At 47.4% G+C, this 21,634-nt stretch overlaps 1 long non-coding RNA gene across 1 annotated transcript in view; it reads left to right on the top strand.

The window, feature by feature from the left end:
- LOC115350158 overlaps window positions 1-12,214 on the top strand; it is a 42,856-nt gene extending 30,642 nt beyond the window's left edge. The window contains exon 6 of the long non-coding RNA XR_003926337.2: window positions 10,118-12,214. This is a non-coding gene — a long non-coding RNA (uncharacterized LOC115350158). The remainder of the gene's footprint in view (window positions 1-10,117) is intronic.
- The last annotated feature ends 9,420 nt before the right edge of the window (window positions 12,215-21,634 follow it).

Here is a 21,634-nt window from a genome sequence, read left to right as displayed (position 1 = left end):
TTTTACCATTGAATTGCCTGCCCCGTGTATCAGTGGAAGTTTTGCCATTGTTTTCAATAGAAAGAGGATCAAGCCTTTAACAGTTCAAGATTTTATGTGCTTTCCTTATTTTAGAGCATTTCAATTCACTCGTTGAACCCTAGGAAAAATGTATAATAAAACTGGTGAAAGAGGCCACCCATACTAGGCAACCTGTAGCCTTACAGATTCTCCCAGATACGCTTCTCTGCTCCTTGCAAATCCAGAAAGCACCCAGCTCTTTTGGTACCAAGTGACGGGTTTCTAATGATGAGCTGGGAGAGAATGCAGAGCTTTGCATATCCACAAAAAAGCATTGCAAACACATTATACTGCAATGTATTTTGCCCTCTTTTGTTGTTGGGGGAAGAAAAGTGCCAGCTAAAACCTGTGCTTTAGAAACAGTGTTTCTGCTTTTCTGATGGTGAGTTTAACTTACACTGGTACTTGAGGCACAACTTAAATGATCCTTCTCTGAATCATCTTAACAAACTGGTTTCAATTCCAGTGAGGGTCTGTCTTAAAGTATCAGCTGCTTGGAGATGCATTTCAGTGTGCAGATGCCTTCCGGAAAACTTCCCATCTAGCTGCAGGGTCCCGCAGAGGAGTCTGGAGTTAGCAGGGCCAAACCACCCTCAAGAGATGCCTCCATCTTTCCCCTAAGTATGAAGAAACCAAAGAAAATCTCGTCCATGGAGTTGAGTGGGAGCAATCCAGGCTCCCACTTACAAACTGAGCAAGGGAATACATTTTCTCTTTCAGCTATCTGAAAATATTTTTTTCCGAACCCATATTTCTGAAATAACTACCATATTCCCTTCTGATTTGTGTTTTGCATCGCATAGACCTCCGGAAAAATATTATCCGTATACAGATCTTATGACTTGCAAAACTTTATTTGTTCTTTCCTCTCATGTCATGAGGTGATACATAGATGTTCGATCTTCAGGTTTTCTTTACAGCATGAGCTTACTCCTTCTAATAGAACAACAGTCCTGAAATTAATATGAATTATATTTTAGACCGTATGTTTTATCTGGTCGGCAGAGTAATGAAGCAGAAGGAATATGACAAGGAAGGCAGTTCTTGTTTACTGTACTTTTTCTAGCAGACCAATATAACTAGTACACAGTTAGGTTAGATGAGAGGGATGGGTTGGCTTTGCTTTCTTTTCTCTGTAATTATAGCTTGAACAGTGTCCTGAAAAATTATTCTCAAGCAGAAGGAATGCTGTAAAATGGCTGTGGCAAGTCACTTAGTCATGAGCCTCGTTATCTGTATTGCGATAGTCTTTATTCATTTGCTTTCCTTACCACCTGTCTGCTCTCTGTATGGTGATGGACAATCCCTGCTCAGACTCCGACTGACTTCGACAAGACCTCGATCTCACCTGCCTTTCCTAAAGGCGCAGATACTCTGGCAAGTGCTAAGGTGACAGAGAGCAAGTACCACAGCGCTGGGCTCCGCTGCCCTCTTAGCGGTGCCGAGCAGATCCTCGGGCCGGACCTGGCGAGCGGCGAGCGGGAGCTTGCTGCACCCGTGTGCAAGCGCGGAGAGGAGATGCACGCTCCCCCAGCCTGCCCGTTGCTGCCTGTCTGTAAAACCCTAAAGCAACGAAGGTGGCTCTGTCTGTGAGCACGACTGCGTGCAGGAGAAGGGAGGGAAGAGGCAGCGTGCTTTAGCAACAGGATATTTAAACAAGCAATGCTGTGTCAGCGTTTGAAATCTAGCGATTCTGCTACAGTGGTTATAGGATCAGCTTTTATCAAAAAAAGGCTGGAAACTGTTCTGAGAAGGAAATTCAAAATCAGGCTTCATGCTGAAGCCACGGATTTAGGATCTCCCAGAGTCAGGAACCAGCCCGCAATGTGGTGGGGGGGACGTGTGTGTCAGTGCTGGTTTCCAAATGAAGAGTGTGTTGGGTCAGCAGCTGTCTCCTGCTGGATCGCTCGTGTGCCACGTATAGTCAACCCTTTCTCGAGCTGGGCTGCTGGAAAAGAGCAGTCAGAGTACCAGGGGAGGTTTAATCATCTGTGACAAAAATGGGTGTGGGAAGGTGAAAGAAATCAGAAAATGGGGATTTCCTTTACATTACTCCCAGTTAGCAGTTTTGGGCAAAGGAAGTGAAGGCAGCAACTTTACCTTCACGCTAGTGTAGCTGTATCAGTGTAGCATTATTTGTTTCCATTAACTTAGTAAAATTGCATAGAAATAACATTGTCCCGTCATTATTACCATTATTACCGTTGAAAATTAATTAATTAATTAATAATAAATGGATCAATTTTCCAACTAACTGGATAAAATGGTATGCTATCTGCTGCAGATAGGACTGTAACTCAGATATTCAAAAGGTAGAGACTCTTTTGAGGATACGTGACCTTGGGAAGGTTCAGCCTCACTTTTTACTCATGACTGCGTCATTCTTTGATCTGAATGAGCAGCTCAGACCTTGTGCAAATGAACTGTGTTTCCACTGAGTGTGTATATTTACAGTGCATTTCATGTACAAGAGCTCAAATCAACTGAAATGCTAAAAAGTTTGTTTAAATCTTTCTTTTTTTTTTTTTAAAGGAGTCTAGATATACATGACTTCATGTTATGGGTTTTCATTTTGATCAGCTCCTGGTCTTTGTTGTATGTGTTTTGTACACCTCCATCCCTAAACTCATGCATGCAGCCACAAAAAAAACCCCAAACAAACCACAATTCTCAGGTGACAGTCACACACTGGAAAGAAGAGGTGATTGCTTTTAGAGGTATGTCTATCAAAAGCAACATTGACTAGATTCCTTTTGATTAGATGGTTAAGTATCTTGAGAAGTAGCCCATGGTAAGAGACGGAAATGTATTGGAAAGGTGGTGATGCACATTTTATCCATCTATTTTCTGGCTGTAGCTGCATGATGGGAATCAGGATTTCCCTGTTCTGAATTTCCTCTTTGCAGTGGCTAATGCAGAAGAGCTGATACTCTCATTCACTTTTGTTTTGTTAATGGTTATCTCTTCATTTGTCTGTTAGTGAAAGTAGACAGGTGGGATTTTACCTATAGGCAGCCTATAGCTCACAGGACTGACATAATCATTTAGAAGAGAGTAGTGGAGTGAAATGGATGAGACTTTTGTTTAGACAGGATTCTGTTCCTAGCTCTGCCTAAAGTGACCCTGCTCAGCCTTTCTGGGCCTCCTGTATTTTATCTCTGACATGGGTGGATTGATAATTGCTACCTTCACAAAGTAGGAAGATGGAGCTGTGCTTAGTAATAAACTATCTGAAGTGTCAGTATTGTTAGGTGTAAGCAGGGGAAGAAGTAAAAGTAGGACTTCTGGGTCCCCTCCAAGCCTTTCCCTGGCTAGTGAGGCACTCTAGCAATCCCAGCTGCTCTTCCAGTAAGTGCTAGGGCTTGCTGGTTTTATTCAGTTGTTTTTCTAAATGATGGAGGACTGACAGTGGGTTCAAGAAACATGGGTAGGATGGGTAGGTAAAGTCTCTTTAGAAGTGCTAAAAAAGCATATGAAAAGTGAGATGATTCTTTTTTCAGTGAGTGGATTGCACAGCAGTGCCACACCACCTCTCAGATCCTGTTGGACTCTTCTATTACCAGAATCTGAATTCTTACTACAAACCCTAGAAAAACAACAGGCTTTTTAAAGAATCATAGAATCATTTAGGTTGGAAAAGACCTTTAAGATCATCTATTCCAGCTGTAAGGTATGCTATTAAAACAGTGTAGTTTTTACTGCCCTTATTTCTAGAAGTAGGTGCAGGTCAATGTAAAGGCTGAAATGTTTCCTAAAGTATGCACGCGTTTTTTGCATTCAGTCTGAAAAAGAAAACAAAATTAAACTGAGGCTGATTGATCAGGGTAAATATCAAAAAGTTAAGAAAAGTTTTTTTATTTGCTATCAATTTTGAAAAACCAGAATCTCCAACTCCATAATTGCTTCTTTTTGGTATCACAGATGGCATCTTCAGAATCTAGCCTGAACACAACGGGAATGTCAGCATGAAAGATTTTACTATTTCAGGTTTTTCTCAGTTTTGTTTCATCTAGAAACATTAATGGAGTTTAGATGTAATTTGGTGGAGTCCCATGTATAAATATTTTCTGCTGTCTGCATTTATCCTAAGCTTTAGTGTTCCTCATCAGCTTTAGCATGTAGAAGAAATTGTTTAAAAAAAAGATTTTTAGCTCAACTCAGATCAGCTCTTTTTATGTGCTTGCTTTGGACTTGATTGCACTGTGTTTATGTCCAGATTTTCTCAGTTCCTTTTGTATGGCAATTTTCCCTGGTTTGGATGCGCCTTTCAAACCAAAAAAGGCAAAAAGAACATAGATTAAAGAGAGTTGAAGGTGTGATATTTAAACCTGTTTAAATCTTACTCATCTGTGGTTGAAAAAGATTTCAGTGTAACAACTTTGTAAGGGTCTAGGGTAAGCAATCACTACAAAATGAGAAAAATGTAATTTAATCAGAGCAGATTAATGACGTGTATTAACGCAACCAAAATGTGTATGTGTAACCTCCATACGCCACGTACAGGAAAGCTTACTTGGGATTTCATATACTGCATTTTGAGCAAGAGCTAGATTTTGGTTGCTTGAACGTCATTTCCCCTGCCGCGGTCTCCCATCTGATCATCACCCCAGCCCTAGGTCTTCAATATTTTGACACCTGCCGGGTCTCAGGTTGAACCCAGTTAATTAGTCCATATGTTATTGTTTATTTCAATAAAAATACCAGATTACTTACAGAGAAATTGAGCAATCTTTTCAGCCTCTGAGCACAGCCTCATGGGACAGTCAAGGACAGCTGTAAAGTTCTTCTTTTTAAGAAGTTCTGGTTAATGTCAGCTGAGAAAGCTCTTGGTAAACAAATGAATAATTGATTGCTCAGCTTTCACATAGCTACTGCGTTTCTGGGCTCACATGACTCATTTGTGAACCATTCCTGTCGTCCTAATGCCATAACATTGGAGAAATGATGATTGTTTCTTGGAGGATTCTTCTGTGGACATAGTTGCCAAGACCAAAGCTGTAATGGTTTGTTATTATGACCTTTGTTATTCCATTAGGCTCAATAGCTTTAAAAAAAATGGTGTGTGCATACTTTAGGAAAGTTTTTACCCTTTACATTGACCTGACATCATAGTTTATGCTACAAAATGTATTAATGACAAAGTAGTGTTTTCATGTCAGGAGGACAAATTTTAACAACTATAATCTGCCCTTAGTCATCATAAATACAAATGTATTGGTAAAACAGACCTTGTTAACGCAGCCAAGACAAATGCTAGACCATATTTCAAACCAATTGAAGCACTAGTCTATACACTCCACGATTTTTTGTGTAGCTTCAAATACATTATTGTCAAACTGCTGTTAACATGCATTTTCCAGTGGGTATTGTAGAACAGTAATGACCCATCAGATGCAAACAATCCAGGTCATTTTTCTCGATTACTTGAAGATGTGTAAATATCTTTGAGGATATGGACGGGCATAGGGAGCATTCAATTAATATTGTTTTGATGGTTTTTTAATACTTGAAAAATCAACAGTAAAAAGCCTTGTGAGTATGACAATACTTGCAAATTGCCTTGTACAGTAAACAGTTTAATTTGCAATAAATTCTGTGCATTATGGTTAACTGAAGTACACCCTATTCAGTACCCCCTGCTAACTGCAGTGATGATACAAAGTAGGCTCGCTATTTTCAATAGCTCTAGTGCTTCAAAGCCAATATGCTGTCCACAAGTGCTCATTTCTGGTTCTGCTTCCATAAATTCATTAACTATATGCAAAAGGCAGGTTTGCTTTCCTCCTCGACTTACACCGTTTCTTGGGCACACAGGTCTCTCAGGGGGCAGAATGGGACCCTGGAAGAAGCTATGACTCAGAAAGGCTACCTGCTTTCTTCCAGCTCCCGTTCACGTTTTCTAGCTAGTGTTTGAAGAGCTCTTGTCATGTGGATAGACTTGCTCTGAGAGGTCCTGAGGAAATGTGTAAGAAACTCTTGGTCTCTGTTTTTCCAATGCATTTCTGGAGGGCAACTGCCTGTCACTGTACCTATCTACAGAGTGCTACCAACACAATCGAGTCTCTCCTCGTGCAGATTTTGCTGTAAGGAATTCACGCAGAGAAGGGAAATAATGAACTTCAAAACTCTCTCATAGATTTGCAAGGAAGCACAATTGAGGCAAATCTGGATATTTGTGCGTGGGGTTGGGGCGAAGGGAAGTTTCTTCACTCTGCTTGTAGGAGATGTTGAGCTCACCGAAGAGACTTTTACAGGAGAAATGCACCAGGTCTCACTCCTGTTAACGAAGGTAGTGAAGAAATGTTTCTATCACTTAAAAGGACACTGCAGTAAGGCAAGTTTGAGAATAATTGTCCCATCCAGAATGTAAGCTGAGGAACAGGTATTTACTGCTACAAAAAGTAATGAGGAATTAATGTCAGGGAGCAAGAAGAAACTTAACTCAGCATCTCTCTGCAAGGAGAAAACATCCAGTGCGTGTTGTTATCCCATGCAAATGGATAAGAGCATGTTTAGAGACTCGTCTTTCTAGTTTTAGACCTAAATCCTTGTGGAAAACAGTATGCGTCTTAGGAATCCTGGATGCAAAATTATCATGCTTCTGCTTGGTGCTGTTTAACTGCTGAATTAATCAAGTGCAATTGCTTAAGGCCCTGGAGGGAAGGATGTAATAAATCTTGGGAGTATTTGTTCTGGTTTATGGCTGGGAGAAGCTGCGTAACATTAAATCAGATGTTATAAACATTTGCGATGGCACATTTTCCTTCCTGGGGGCATTGTGGCATGAGTCTTGAGAAACTAAAGAGGGTACATCCTAGAGGCTGGATGCATTTCTTCTTCTTCTTTTTTGTCGTTGACGGCACTGCTTTGCAGGCCTGGCGCTGGGGTGGGCTGCTCACGCTGTAGGTCCCGCTCCGTCGGGTAGAGGGCAGTCGGAGACAGCAGACGGTGCGGGCAGCCCCGCTGCGGGCCGAGCCCGCTGCCCGCTCCCCTGGCCTGCCTGCCCTGGCCGGGGGGTGGCCGGTACCCCCCCCATCCCCAAGTAAACCGTCACCCAATTGGTGAGGCAGAGAGCCGTTCCTCTGCAGCTGGACGATCTGCTGATGGTACGCGGAGCTTCTCCTTCGTGTTGGGAGCAGGAACCGCGGAGATGTGCGACGACTGGTTGCAAAAATTGTCCTGCCCTAAATGTGAGTTTAAAGTGGAGCTGCCTTCAGTTGTTTTCCTCACTGCAGTGAGGGACTGTCCCAGCGCGCTGTGCCGAGCAGAACGCGTGCTGTTCTCATGCACGGCACGTCCTGCCCTCTGGGACCTCAGTCGCTGGAAGCAGAGCGAGGAGGCAGATCCTTTTTCCCCAGAAAAGATACGTGCCTGCCATTCCAGCAAAGGGAGCTTTGTCTCCAGTTTAGGGGAAAACGTCCTGAGACAATTGTGGTGTCTTTTTCTCTTAATTTACTACTACCTGAACAGGCTGGTTGCACCGTGCTTGCTCACGGCATGCTTTGCTCTGAGCCCTTCAAGGCTGCTTAGGACCTCTGGGGAGCGTAAATGGTGTCAACCTGGACGAGGGGCCAAGGCTGGACCCCTCTTGTTCCAGGCAGGGAAGGGTGAGCTGAAGTGTCTGGGTTGAGCCCTGAAGGGCTAGCCCGGCTCCTTCTGCTCCAGCCACGGATGGGTGAGGAGCTGCTGCTTCTGCCCTCTGTGCACCGCCCTCTCTCCGCAGGAGTCGCTTTTGCCGACTTGCTGGGTAAAGCAGACAGAAGGGCTGTGATTATTGCATTGCCTCGGTAGTCCGCGGCCCTAGACCTGGTGCCGAGAGCTGGTGGTGGTTGGTGCTGCAAGGTCAACACCAGAACTGTGAAGGCCTGGGCCGTTCCTCAGGGAGTACCAAGCCCCTGTGGTACAAGGTTGTCTTCTTGCTCAGATATTTGAGAGCGCTGGATCATGGAGGATGCAGCTGCTTGAATTGCTGGAAGGGATCCCTTGTGAAATGGCTGCAGAAGCTGCATTGCAGAATTTGAGCTTTTATTGTTCTACTTGTTTAAAGGAAGGCAGAAGACGAACGGCAACCAGGCTTTTGTGGTGGGGAAGAACATGGTGATCCCAGTATAAATCAGTGTGTTATCATAAGTCTGAGTCTGCAGCCAGCCTGAAACAAGAAGCGAGCAGCCCTGTTTACCTCAGGGCTATTTAAAAAATGTCAGTGCTGTCCCTTGGCTTACTACTGAAAGGTGTAGCCGTAACTTCAAGCGTTTTGGTATTTCACGGCTGCGTTGTTGGCCACAAGGTGGATGGTGGGCCGGGTGACCAGGGACAAATGTCTGCTGCCGAGGCTGAGCAGGTATTGTTCACTCGTCCCCGTGGACTGTAAAAGCCCAGCAGGGACCAGTGGGACCGCCTTGCCTGTACCAATATCGAGCCTGGTCCCTGCGCTCCTGTGTGCGCTGGGCCATCTCGCTCAGCTTCTATGGGCTCCCCAGACCTTCCCAGTAGGAGCTGCACGGTCACTGGGCAGTATATCAACAGAGAAATCAGCCGTGCTTTAAAAATGCAGCTGAAAACGTAAACGACGCGGGACAGAGGTGCATCTGGGGAAGGGGCTGGGGGCTCTTCTGCCTCTCGTCTTGCAGTGGTTGCAGCGTAAAGCACATCCCCAGAGCTGCACAGGGCGGGAGCTGCCTGCCGCAGCAGCCTTGCAAACACCCTGGCCCGCCGGCTGCTTCCCAGCTGGTGTTGGAAATCTCATTAGGAAAGTGCTCCAGCTGAGGGGCTTTTACTCATCAGAGTGATATTTTTGTCGTGTTTCCTATTGAGTTGGTGAGAGCGTGGCTCGCAAGCATCTGGATGTGCTTGGGCAGCGGAGGGACCTTCCCCTCTCTGGCAGCGGCGGCCGGGCGGGAGCTGCGGTGCTGAAATGCCTCGGGGTTTGCCTATCATAGCCTCAAATCCAAACAAACAAATTCCTGGCTCTGGTGCCGGCAGTGCTGGGGATGCTGCCGGTGCCCATGGGCACAGCCTCAGCCAGTGTCTCTCTGCTCCCCGGTGCCTGCCCTCCCCGTGCCAGTGCATCTGGGCTGCCGGGACCACGCGTGCGCGTCTCACGCGTGGTGCCTCGGACCTGACAGCTCAAAGCCGCGCAGGTTTTGTTTGCAACAGCTGTAGAGAGCAGCAAGGCCACACCATAAAGTATAATCATTTTTTTATTAGAACAATTTCCTGGAGAGGTTTTTTTTTTTTTTTCCTTTTTTTTTTTTTTCCCCCTCTTTTTCCTTCTGTAACATTGCTTTAGGTTTTAAGAGGGGAAGGAAAATAATAAATAGTCTACAGAAAATAGATTGGCGGGACCGTGTCGTATAACACTGGAACAAAGGGGCATTCAATGAAATTAGAAGGTGGCAAATTCAAAACAGATCAGAGGAAGTATTTTTATACGACATGTGTCCAGGCTGAGGAGCTCCCCACCGCAGGAGAAAGCAAAGGCCAGCAATGCAGCGGGTTTTGAAAAGGGCTAACGTTTGGATGGGCACTGTGAATGCTGAGACTTACTGAAGTCAAGAGAGGGCGCGTTGCATTAGTTGGGTAGAAATACTAAGCTTTCAGGCAAAAGATGACCTCTGATTATGGCAGGCTAGGATCTGAAGTGGGACAGGTTACTTCAGCACTTGGCGGGACTCCAGGAGCAGATCAGAACATCCCGGGACAGACCAGTGGTGCGGAGAGGGTCACGCAGGGAGCCTGCACCAGCACCAGAATACGAGTACAGGTCCCCTGAGTGCCAGCCACAGGGCCACCCTTCCTCTCGCAGCCAGGCTCTGGCTTTCAGAGGTGCTCTTCACGTGAACAAGGTGAGCAGGGCTTGGCCATGGACACTCTGGGCTTGCCTGTGGTGAGAAATTGTAATTGCGAGTGTCAAGAAACTTGGGTTTTATTCCTCTGCTTCAATGTTGTTATAAAAATAAATCTCTTTGGAGATATTCATAAAAGTTAATGGAAGTCTTGAATAGAGCTTTTTTTTCCTCCTACCAACCTAATAAAATGTATTGCTTTTTCTTCCAAGTATTTTTATATTAGCAGGCAGTGGCTGCCGCTGGAGGAGAACCGTTCTAGTGCTATAAAATGACTCCAGATGGAGACCCTCTCGTCGGCCGCTGACTTCAGGCTCAGGCAAAGCTGAAACGTAATGCTTGTCCCGATGGTCACCATCCTTGGCCAGGAAATACGGGAATGTGTTTGGCTCGGGGAACAGCAGCATTCTCCCCTTACGACATCTGATTTATTGTATGTCTGTTAAAACAATAGTTTTGGAATAATTTTTAGATTTGCTTTAAGAAAAGGAAGAAAATGAAGATGAATGAAATGGGACTGGTGCTGTGGGCTTGACAGGCGTAGCACAGAAATCAGTCCCCACAGACTTGGTGCTAAAAGTCACACTGAATGTCTGGATCCAGTGCTCCTGGCAGATCATTTTTCCATCTGCTTGGGAAAGTCACCACTGCTGTCTTCCAACAGCTGAGGCGGGGATGCAGCCAAAGCTTCCTCCTGGCAGGCTGAGCCGGCAAGGGATGTGGGTGCCCACCACCATCAGGACCAAATGCCGTCAAAAAAATTAAAACTATAAAACTTGAGCGGTGCCCACTGTGCAGGGAAGGAAAAGAAACCTTTTTCCTGCGTGCGGAGGGTACGTCACTGCTGCGGCGGCAGCGAGGCAAGGGGCTGAGCAAGCCCAGGGCTAGCTCAGCCCTGCTCAGGACTTCTCTGCAGAGCGACTGGTGTCCACACGTGCTGCTGCAGCACCAGGAGGGCATCCAGGCTGGAAAGACGATACCGCCGCCAGGATATGCAGCAGCAGTAATGGAATAAGGATTTTCTGTGCCTTAGTGCTGAAATGCTTCAGGGTTTACCTGTCACGGTCTCAAATCCAAACAAAGAAAATCCTGGCTCTGGTGAGGCAGCGAACAGATGCTGCCGCTTGTTCCTTCTGCTCTGGAGGAGGCAAAGGAAGTTATCTATTAGCTGATCCAAGCTAAGGCGTATAGTACAAAGGATCTTTGCGTCAGCCCCCATTTTTACTCTTGCAGAAAACCCACCCGTTCTCGTCTAGCAGATAATTTGTGCACATTGCGTGTTTTCTTTGGAAATGACTTGCACTACACTAAATTTTGATTCTCTCTTTTTCTGTAGTCTGCCAGGTTTTCTGCACTTTTCTAAGTGACCCGCACTTAAACAGCTTGTCCTGGCTGCTGTGCTATTGTTCCGCACACATGTGGTATCGCTGCTATTGCTGCCGGACTGTTTGTCTTTTGATTACGAGTGGCTTGAAGATTAAGCCTCAATGAGCCGGCACCGTTAGGTTTGCATGAGTTTTCCTCTCCTGCAGCAGCCCAGCCTGGCAGGTGACTTTGGTATTGTTGTGCCGTGTGGGGCTACGTACGCATGTAGGAAGTTCACAGGGGAGATTTTCTAAGCTTTCCTTTCCTGGTGAGTGATCTGTAAACACGCTCTCAACGCCAAGCATTTGATTTTTCTGTTGTCCTCGTGGCAACATGCTGAGGATCAGCTGTGCGCCACGTTTTTTTCCCCCTTCAGAAAAATTGGAGATTTCAAGGAGGTGGATTGTAATCCATTGTTGGATACCAGTTCTGTCGGGTTTCCTTCTCCGCCGAAAACAGCCAACAGGAAAGTAATTACAGGAGCAGATGTGACTTGTGACGTAAATGTTACTTCTGGCCTTTTCTTTCTCCCCCCCTCTTTTTTTTTTTTTTTTTTTTTTGAAGTAATCCGACGGGGTGATTCCAAAGCAACAGTCAACCGGTACGTGAGACACATGGGCCTATGGTGGTCATTTCAAGCTTTTCCTTGACCCAGTCAGGTCCAGGGACAATTTGCAATAGCTTACAAGTCACTTTTTCAAATGAAATGAGCAAGTAAGACAAATTTTTGGAGCGGCTTCAATATGTGCATCTTGTGTAACTGCCTGCTTGAATCCCACTGCTCTATCCACTGACTTATTGATGTCTCTGCCCTGAGCGAGATACTGGTGTTGCCTGTCATTCATTTGGAGTAATAAATCAGTAAGTATGTCGCATCTCATGTTTCTCTTAAAGGCAAGTTAATTCCATACTCTAAAGTCTGGAAATAAAGATGGATTAAACTATTTTGGTCTTTTAAATCACCTCATTTTCAGGACGTTGTATAGTTTCTGCTGAATCAGATGCAGCTGTAGCAGAGTAAGTGCTGGTAACCTTTCTAGATGCTCGCTTGCCCAGGTGTTTTGTAAGGATAAACCCAGTGAGCTGTCACCTTGGATCTTCTTCTGTGCCCTTGTTGACGCCAGCAGTCCGGCCAACCACTGGCCCCTTGGCACAGCCCCTTCCCTGAGCGGTCTGGTGTCAGTGGGTCACCCCGGGGCTGTGAACAGTCCCCCCAGGCAGCTGCAGCCCGAGAGCTTGTGTCTTCCTGCCCCAACAGCTGGATGTGTCCCTGAACTTCCTTGGTGCCAACACAGCAGCGTCTTGGTGTTGTCCTCGAGCTACGTGCCAGCCTTGGGGCTCAGAGAGCGGTAACCGCAACTGCTGGAGCCCCAGGAGTCGGGCCCCGAGGATGCTCATCGCTAAACACAAGACTTCAATTCTTCCCAAACTCGCCTGGCAGCGTCTGCCCAAAGCTCGCGTGTCAGCTGGAAAACGGACGTGCAGGCTGTTACCGACTGACGGACCGTCAGCCAGTGGCAGAGCCAGGAGTAAGGGGTACACGTCTCATGCGGGGGCTCGTGTCGGTGCACGTCCGGGGGGGCAGAGCACGCCTGCTGCTCGCCCCACCGCTGCCCAGCGCCGCGGGGTCCCTCTCCCTGCCCGCAGCCCCCCAGGCGCTGCGGCCGTGCGGCGACGGTAGAAATAGGAGTGGACATTATGCCCTCCCATGAAGTCGGGCACTCTGAAGCTTAATTTATTTCGTGCCCTTTGCTGGCAAAGGTTTTGCTTTCGTGTTCTGGAGGGGTGGCCGAGGAAAGGAGGTTGGCAGCTGCAGCTGGCAGGAGTGGCCACCGGTGCGCTGCAGCTCCGAGTGGCACCTGTTTATACGAGGGCTGACTTCGTGTCATCTTAAGTTATTCATACGCTCTTATTTCTGGCCAGAAAAACTTTCTTCCAAAATGTGCCCTGCCTCATTAACAATCCCCACCCAGGGACCTCCTTTGAACTTTGCCAAGCTTCCCAGCACCTCACCGCAGGGACTGGTTGGGGACACAATAGCTCCAGCGTGTTTATTTCATTTCACTTTTCCTCTCCACTTGGCTGGCAGCCAGCAGAGATGTTCTTTGCAAAGATAATAGTTTCAGCTTAATCATTCACCTCTTATGTGGCTAAAAGGAGTTAAGGAGACTGGAAGTTTCTAAGAAAAATAAATGAACAGAACTCGTTCAAGGGGGCCTCTTTAAGGCTGTTTTATTAAAAAAAAAAAAAAAAAAAAGAAAAAAAAAGAAGCAGCAGCAAGCTGTTCCTGCACATCACCCACGCCCTATTTATTTCTTAAATGCATGTTTAAATTTAGAGGGACAGTCATGAGTAGAAGGATTATAAAGTGTTTCTCTTTGCAAAGGGATTTGCAGCGTATTTGGAGAGATGGCTCCAATGTGAAATTCTAGTCATGTTCATTTGGGGAGTTGTAGAGCTGCATCTGGACCTTGGGGGACTCCTTCCTAGGCCTGCATGTGGGTGATAGGCAAAAACTCACCCATTTATTTGGTGTTGGTTGGTTGGTTGGTTGTTTTTAAGGGGACTGTGATTCTTTCTGCTTCCTTTTGGGGTTGTTCATTTTGTCACACCCTAAAGGTCTGATATTTCACAAAGTTGGAGGACCCCGTCCCTTAATGATGGATCCCATTGTGTTGTCTCTAGTTAAGCAGCCATGATCACCAATTTCTTTTGGAAATAAGGCCTTCGTTTATAAGCCACAGGAAAAACATCTTCCTTCTACCTGGCCTGGCTGAGGGACAGTGATTAAACCCCATATCTTTCTCACTCACATATCCTGTCTGTAGAGCTGTAGAGAAAATGCATGTCCTTGGGAACTGTTGATAAAAATGGAAGGTTTCTCTTTCAACAACATTTAACATGGACACTTTCCAGTTTTACTGAAAACCTGAAAAATTGGATGTTTTTGTTGAAGAAGCAAGAGAAATTCCTGCTCGCTTGTAGCTGAGGGTGGATTAAGACATCAGCAGTTAGCTTGAAACTGAGGAATGAGCTCCTAAATCATACGACTTCAGGGGAATCCAGACTTTCATTTAACCATCAAACCAAAAGCAACATTACGGTTGAGCCTAAATCATAGGAACGTGCCCTAGGAAGAAACGAATGCCGGCTGGAAAGGCTGGAAGGACCTGGCGGGCTGCCCTGGGCTCAGGGCAGGGAGCCTGCCCATGGGGGCTGCTTTTCTCCCCGCTCGGGTTTCCCGGCTCCCTGGAGCGAGGTGGTGGGTGCCTTCTCCAGAGCATCTCCAAGAGGAGAAATTGCTCCTGCCGTTACTGTCATTTCAGCCAGAGGTGGGAGAGGCAGAGCCTGCCACTGCAGAGCCACGGCAAGAGAGCAGCATGCAATCCACAGCGGGGAGCTGCTGTAATCCAGTCGAACTGGTAAGGTGGACAGATCCCTCCTCCCCTGCTCTGTCTCTCTGGGTTTTTCCCTGCCTTCAAAGCAGCTCCTTTCTGGAAAAGAGTGACATACCTGAATCCATTCCTCCCCTTTCATCGCCTCGGCTCCATCCTCCAAGCAAAGTGTCTGTGCGGGGCTCTGGGCTCTCCGGTGCGGTGCTGGCCTTTGCCCATGCATGCATATGTGTATGTGAACATATATGTACTTAGCACCCTCTCCCCGCAGGTATGGAGCGTTTCTGCCTGATCCCACCTTTGGAAAGCGGGCTTTCTTGTGGCTACAGATTGAAGGACTCACTTAAATTTCCATTCAATAGTGGAAAAAGGAATAAAGTTGTAAACTGTCGTCACCTATTCAGAAAAATTCCTGCAGCGCAGACACCCATTTTCCAGCCTTTGATGACTAGGGGAAAAATTACCTTGCCAGGTGGAGTGTGATTTCTAGTTCTTTAGCAAACGAAGGGCTGAGTTTAGCAAGTTTGGAGTGAGATAGAAGCAAACCATCCCTCCCTCTCCTCCCCCTCTTCTTCCTTCTCCCTCTGGGCAAGCAGCACCCTCCTCATTAGAGAACACATCTTCACAGATGTGTTAATTTTCGTAAGGCCAGGATGAGGCTTTGGGTTGGGTGCTTGTTTCCCTTCCCCCTCGCCGAGCGCTCCAGTAACCACATATTACCCAAGCCGAGCACTTTCTGCATGACTCAGATATTTTTTTTTCAAGAACTAGAATCCAATGGACGTTTTCCTAGCTGATACCACTGGGACTAGAAGGTCTTTTTTTTCCCACCAACCTTAAAAACATGCTGATATACTGCATTTTTTTTTCCTTTTCAATATTTTGTTGTTATTATTATTAAAACAGCACCAAGTCCCACAGCACCAAAGGATGGGATCTCTCCTGCTCTTTTCTCCCTTCCTCATCAGCTAAGAAAAAAAAAAAAGGGGTAATTATCCATAAAAGAAAACACTGAAGGACACTTGGACCATCCCTGATGGCTGGGCTGAACTGGGGGCACTGGCGGTGCAGGATGGGGCCATGGCACAGGTCCCCATCGCCTGCAGCTGAACCACCCCCACCCTGGGGTGCAAATGCAAGAAGGGGGAACAGCCAAGGATTAGCATCCCATCATCACTGCCATCCTAATGATGGGTCATGCTGGACACAACCTGCACTTTTCTTAGACCTGAAGCATCCGACTGAGGCTGGGCGCATGTTGACCGATGCCAGGTGAAGAGTGGAAAATGCCTTTAGTGAAGGCAAAGGTAGCGACTTGCAGTCCCTCTGCAATCCAGAGCCTTGGTCCCAAATACAAACAGAAGTGCTGCGGGGACGATTAGGTTGAACAGCAAGGCAGCGAGCTGCCACACAGAGGTGTCTGAAGCCACGGAGAGGGGTTTTGCAAGGGCTGGCACCAACTTCGGTTGCAACATAGGGTGGCAGGTACAACCTGCATGACCTCCCGCGGTGGAAACGTAGCGCTGTGGTGGGTGTCTGGGCGGGTGCACGCTTGTGCCTGCTCGGCAGCAGGGATGGCCCTGAGCTTCCCCTGAGACCACAGGCGACATGTGGAGCCAATGTGTGTTTTCTCATGTGAATCCTGACGAGTTCGAATGAACAGGTTTGGGGCCACGGTTCCCATCTGATGTTGACTGCTTGATGTGATTATTCAACCCTGAATTCCTTCAATTGACAGCCACGCTATTTCCAGTCTCTTAGTCAGCATATACCACTCCGCTTCCCACTCTGATGAGACCTGGATTTTCCCACACTCCTCCTTAAATGGAAACACATTGTTCATCTTCATTTTATTTATTTATTTGGTACAAAAAAACAAGATACTGCTATAACTTTGAAGTGCTGGCTCTACAATGGTTGGTTCCTTTTCGGAGCAATGGGTTTTCCTAAAAGCCACTCTCAGCAAGATCCTTATCAAACTTTCCTTGGCGGGAGACAATGAACATTTCACAGCATGAAGAGGAAAAAAATAAAAAGGTCGGTGAGAAGACAAATGCTCTATGTGAAGAGATAGCCAGCGTGCAGATGAGCTCCCCCAGCCTTGTAAACACAGATTATTTTCTGTGTAATCTACAGTTTCTGAACATTTCACTCATTGAGTGAGCTCCAGAGTTTATTGAGGGGTGAAAGTGGGGACCTTAGCATTGTCTGGACACTTCCATCTGGGACCCATAAACTTCATCCTGAGGTGTCCAAATACCAAGGGCCTCACTGCCTGCAGCTGCCAGGGGTGGCAATTAGGATGGGATCTGGGGGGACACATGTGCCCCTGCAAGCTGCCGGCGGTGACTTTCCACGACAGGTCACACTGGGACCGGTTTGTTTTCTACTGGGCTGCAAAACCAGTGGGTGACCGGTGTGGGGGCGTAGCGCTTTCCCGCGGCTCGGGGCAGTGAGGAGAGAAAGAGGCCGAGGAAACCTCCTGGGGGAGCCTGGCTGCCAAACCTTGTAGTGAAGGGGCAACCGTCTTCTCCCACAGCTTGCCCCAAAACCTCTCCCGTGTCAGGCGGGTGCCAAAGGATGCTCTGAGCAGGGACAACCTGGGGTCAGCTTCAGACCTGACCTCTCCTAAAAATGCCAGCGCCACTGGATAGCTGAGCTGGCAGATGAGCAAGCGTGGTAAGGGGTCATCCCCACCCAGGACCTGCCAAATTTGAACTGCACCCGCCAGCTCAGCTCCACGAGAGCCTCCACAGGGGCAGGCACTGGGGGTGGCCGATGCTTCGGGTCTCGGTAGAGGTTCGGGTGTTGGTTTTGCTGGGAGCAATCACTGCTTTGCTCTGGCTGACTTGGAGCAGCTCCGTGCAGGCGGGTGGCAGCTTTGTGTGAAGGAAATGTGTTGGCTGGCATCTGCTGGGTTTTTTTTTCTTTTAGCCTAATTGTATTTTTAATTATTTGGCAGATGGTTTCAAGCCAAGGCTATGCAATCAGTCAATGTTTGTTGGTTAAAACAGAAGTAAACACTAGGTTATATAAACAAAGGAGTGCTCTGGTTTATTGCCCAGGGATAACACCAGCGTTGTTGCGTGGATCCTCATCTGAAGGCTTTGAAGATTGCTTGCTCTATTTATTTTTCTAAAGATGGGTAACTTTTGTTGTATTTGCTCGGCTTCTTACGAGCTTGAATAGACAAGAGGCAAAGTGCGGTAAAGGTGGGTCTGGCTCTGAAGGGGCCTGGAGAGAAAATGTGTTTTTGGATTCTGATCTCATCCAAAAAATGTCCTGCATTTCACTACCCTTAGATAGCTTACATGTTGGAAATGCCGAGGAACCGGAAACTTTCGCTCCAAAGTCAACTCTGCTTTCATTAATAATTACTTTAAGACGGCATTCAGAGAACAAAACAGTACTATATGGAGCAGAAAGAGACCTGTGGGGAATTCAGGGCTGAGCAAGAGTTCAGCCCACCATCCCCACTCTCATGCTGGGTGTCAAGGATTAGCATCGTGAGATGCAGGCAAGGTGTTCGGGTGAGGTGACGGTGAAGGGCACGACAAAGGGGAGAAAGGAGAGCTGCTCTCCAAACGATAACAGCAACAGCAGAGCCCGGCCACTGCCGCGGGACGGCAGGCGGTGGGACTGGCAGGGCTCTGGCCCTGGGGCCGTGGAGGGGCTGAGCCTGGCTCAGAAGACCCCCAGCACCCTCAGAGGCAAAGTCCGGGGAGCACACGTCCTCCTAATTTCTGCGGGTGGTAGAGATCTGTGCTCGACCCCATTTTACAGATGGGAAAACTGAGCCGCCGAACGTGAAGATGCACATTTTATTGACAAATGTGGCACTTGACTTCTTCCTTTGGACCTGACCTGGTATCATCTCTCGCCTTCTTTTCCTGTCATAAAGTTGCCGCCTGTGCCTGTAATCTGCTTCTACAAATCCTGTAGATCATTACAAATAGTATTAGATTTAGCACTTCTGTACATAACTCACCAATCCTGGCAGCGTGTTTTGAAAGCACAACAGCAACAAGAAGCATATGTTCTGAGAGTCAAGTTAGTGGGATTTTTTTTTTTTCTGCCAAGGACAATAATTTTTTTCCCTTTTTTTTTTTTTTTTTTTTTTTTTCCAAAATAAACATCACGCTGGAATGTGCTGCAGCAAATGGCTTGGGCTCTATTATATTTCATGCAGCTTTCTAAACAATTTTCAACCCTGCTGGCCCGGTGTCAAACAGAAGGCAACCAACAATAGCAAAATCCCATTAAAGCTGAGAAGGTTCCTTCCTGAGGTGAACACGGCCAGAAATAGTAATCTTGGCTCTCTTTTCAATTTGGCATTGGGGACTAATAATGCCTGTTCTCCTAATGGAAATTATCTAATTTCATCCAAGTGCAGCTCCAGAGAGAGCTGGGCTGACGCACAAACAGTCAATATAACAACATTCTTCTTGAAGAGCTGAACAATGGGGCTTTGGTGGGACCGTGATTAACAACGTCAAACTAAGAACAAACAGAAGGTGTAAAAATAGGCATCTGAGGAGTTGACACAACGGACTATTTTTCATCTGTAAGGCCAGAGGAGAATAGCTTGTTAAATTGTATGCTTGGAGCACTTCATCAGATGTTGTGTGGAAGGACAAAAAAAAGAAAAAAAATCCCATTTCCCATCTGGGTCTGAATGTACTAAGGAACTGCACATGCCTTATTAATATAAATCACGCTAGGAATATAATTCCCATTAGCATTAAAGAACCATTTTTCAATGAACTGCTCTTGCACCAGGAACACCTAACGGGAAATAATGATGTTTGCTTCATTTGAAGAGAATAATAAAATACAGTGTGGAGACGGCGAAGGTAGAGAACCCTTTCTTCTCTCCAGCGCTACGGCTTTTCATGTGTCGTAAGATATCCCCTTCCCAGCCCGGCAGGGCCGTATCCAGCCGCGATGCAGAGACCCCCAGAGGTGGTAGGGAATGGGGATGGGGGCGAAGGGCTGCTCCAGAAAATTGAAGCATCGCTACGGCCCGGGGGGGGCAAAAGCGCTGCTGCCCTGTTTCCCGCAGGCCCCTGCGGCTGCCCGGGCTGGGCGAGGGAAGGGGTCCGGCCTCCCTCCCCCCCCCGCCCCGCTTCCTCCCTCGCGCAGCCTCACATTTGGAGAGCGCTGGGGTGACTTCAGACCACCTCCACCCCCTTACCCGCACGGTCCAACCTCACCCTGGAACTCCTCGTCGTCGACCTAAAAATAGCACTCCCCGAAAACAAATCCCAGCCCCGGCCATTATTTATCATGTCTTGAGAAAAAAGCATCACACCCTACATTTCCCTTTAGTGCTGAAGCCACAGCTGGACTCACAGTGTGCCCGGCACATGAAAAAGCAGAAGCATTAGAGATCGATGAAACCGCTGCAGAGCTCATTAGCTCTGGTGCCTCGCCTGCTTTCCCCAGGGCTCTGGCTTTGGTATTTGCCCTGTAAGGAGCCGCATGTGCCCAGGGCGAACGCTCACCCCGTGTTTGTGCGGGCACACGCTGGCTCCCGAACCCCAGCGTCACCTTGGTGTGACTCTGAGGGATTTATTCCCCTTGCCCGGCCTAAGCGCTGCAGCTCCCTTCTAGCTCTTAATGAATGGAAGGTCTAGCCTTGAAATGTTAGACAAAATTTCCACCTCTGGTTAAGCAGGTATGTTTTTTTTTAATTTTTACGAAATCTCGAGTAGCCATTTACTCGCTGTTATTTTTAGAGCGTGAGAGGGGAGCTCTGTGTTTTTATAAAATCCCTAGATGTGTGCTCGGGCGATGGGATTTTGTGCGGGACACGACACAGCTAACTTGCCTCTGTGTTGTGGCCGATGGCATCCAGGAATGACCCTGCTCCCCCTCACTCACCCCGCAGGTCACCCCCTGCTCAGGGTCTGCCAAAATTGTGTCGTTTTCTTGTTCTCCTTCCTCCTAACAACAATAAAACCGATGAAACCTATGGAAATTGCTCGTAATGAAAGAAAAGTGCACCGGACAACCATACAACACCGCGTCGCCCTCAGCCTCAGCTTTCACACCCAGTTGGTCCCCAACTCTCCCAGAAACCAGCGCCTTTCTCTGTGCCAAAGTCCCGGTCCCCCCTCCACAGCCCAGCCCTGCTTCCCACAGCCCAGCCCTAGGCTCAGCCCCCTCCCTGCTTCAGCCGACCCCTTTTTCGCCCTCCCTTTTGCCTCCCCGGTCCTTTCAAACCAGGTAGGCTCCCTCTCGCAGGTCTCAAAACACCCAAGATACGAGGCAGACTCCTGGCAACGAACATTTCTTACCTCCAGGCTTTCTCAGGCAGGAGCATCCCATAGAAACGAAAGCAGCATGGCACGATGGCGAGTCGTCCGTGCTGCCCGGCTGCGGGCGATGCTGCTGCCTGGATCTGCCGGAGACCTGGGCAACGTTCAGCATCCGAACGGTGCCCAAACCATCCATGGGGGTCCCAGGGAGGAAATCTGGGAAAGCTTCAGAGCGCAGAAGGGAAAAGCCTTGTGGTTGAGCTCATCCCCAGCGGTTCCAGTGGCGATGCACCAAGACTGAATTTCACCCAGGAGGGTTGTTGTTATTGAGGATTTTATTGTTAGCTTGCGCTAGAGGGTGCTACTTCGTTAGCGTTTGGGAAAGATTGCAGTGATGAGATCGTCTTCAATGTCTATTCCTTGCAAAGTTAGGCTGAGACTTGAAATGTGTTGAGATTCGTATTAGCATTTGGCGTGGCCTCAGAATGAAATGGATTGCTTAGCTGGGAAAAAGAGAATGTCTTGGCTTAGAAAAGAGTTTATACATCTAGGGGGGTAAGGGTAGACATTTGGGTTAGACACAGTGACAAATGAAAGGAAAAACTGGTCAGCCTCGCCTTTTTTCTCTCCATTTCAAAATTCCAGGACGAACGGATGCCTCAAGAACCTGAGAAATTAGGGAAAAAAAATGACAGGACAGTGAAGGCAG

Source organism: Aquila chrysaetos, chromosome 13 (assembly GCF_900496995.4).
Source record: "Aquila chrysaetos chrysaetos chromosome 13, bAquChr1.4, whole genome shotgun sequence".
Taxonomy (NCBI): Eukaryota; Metazoa; Chordata; class Aves; order Accipitriformes; family Accipitridae; genus Aquila; species Aquila chrysaetos.
This window is presented reverse-complemented; position numbering and strand designations above follow the sequence as displayed.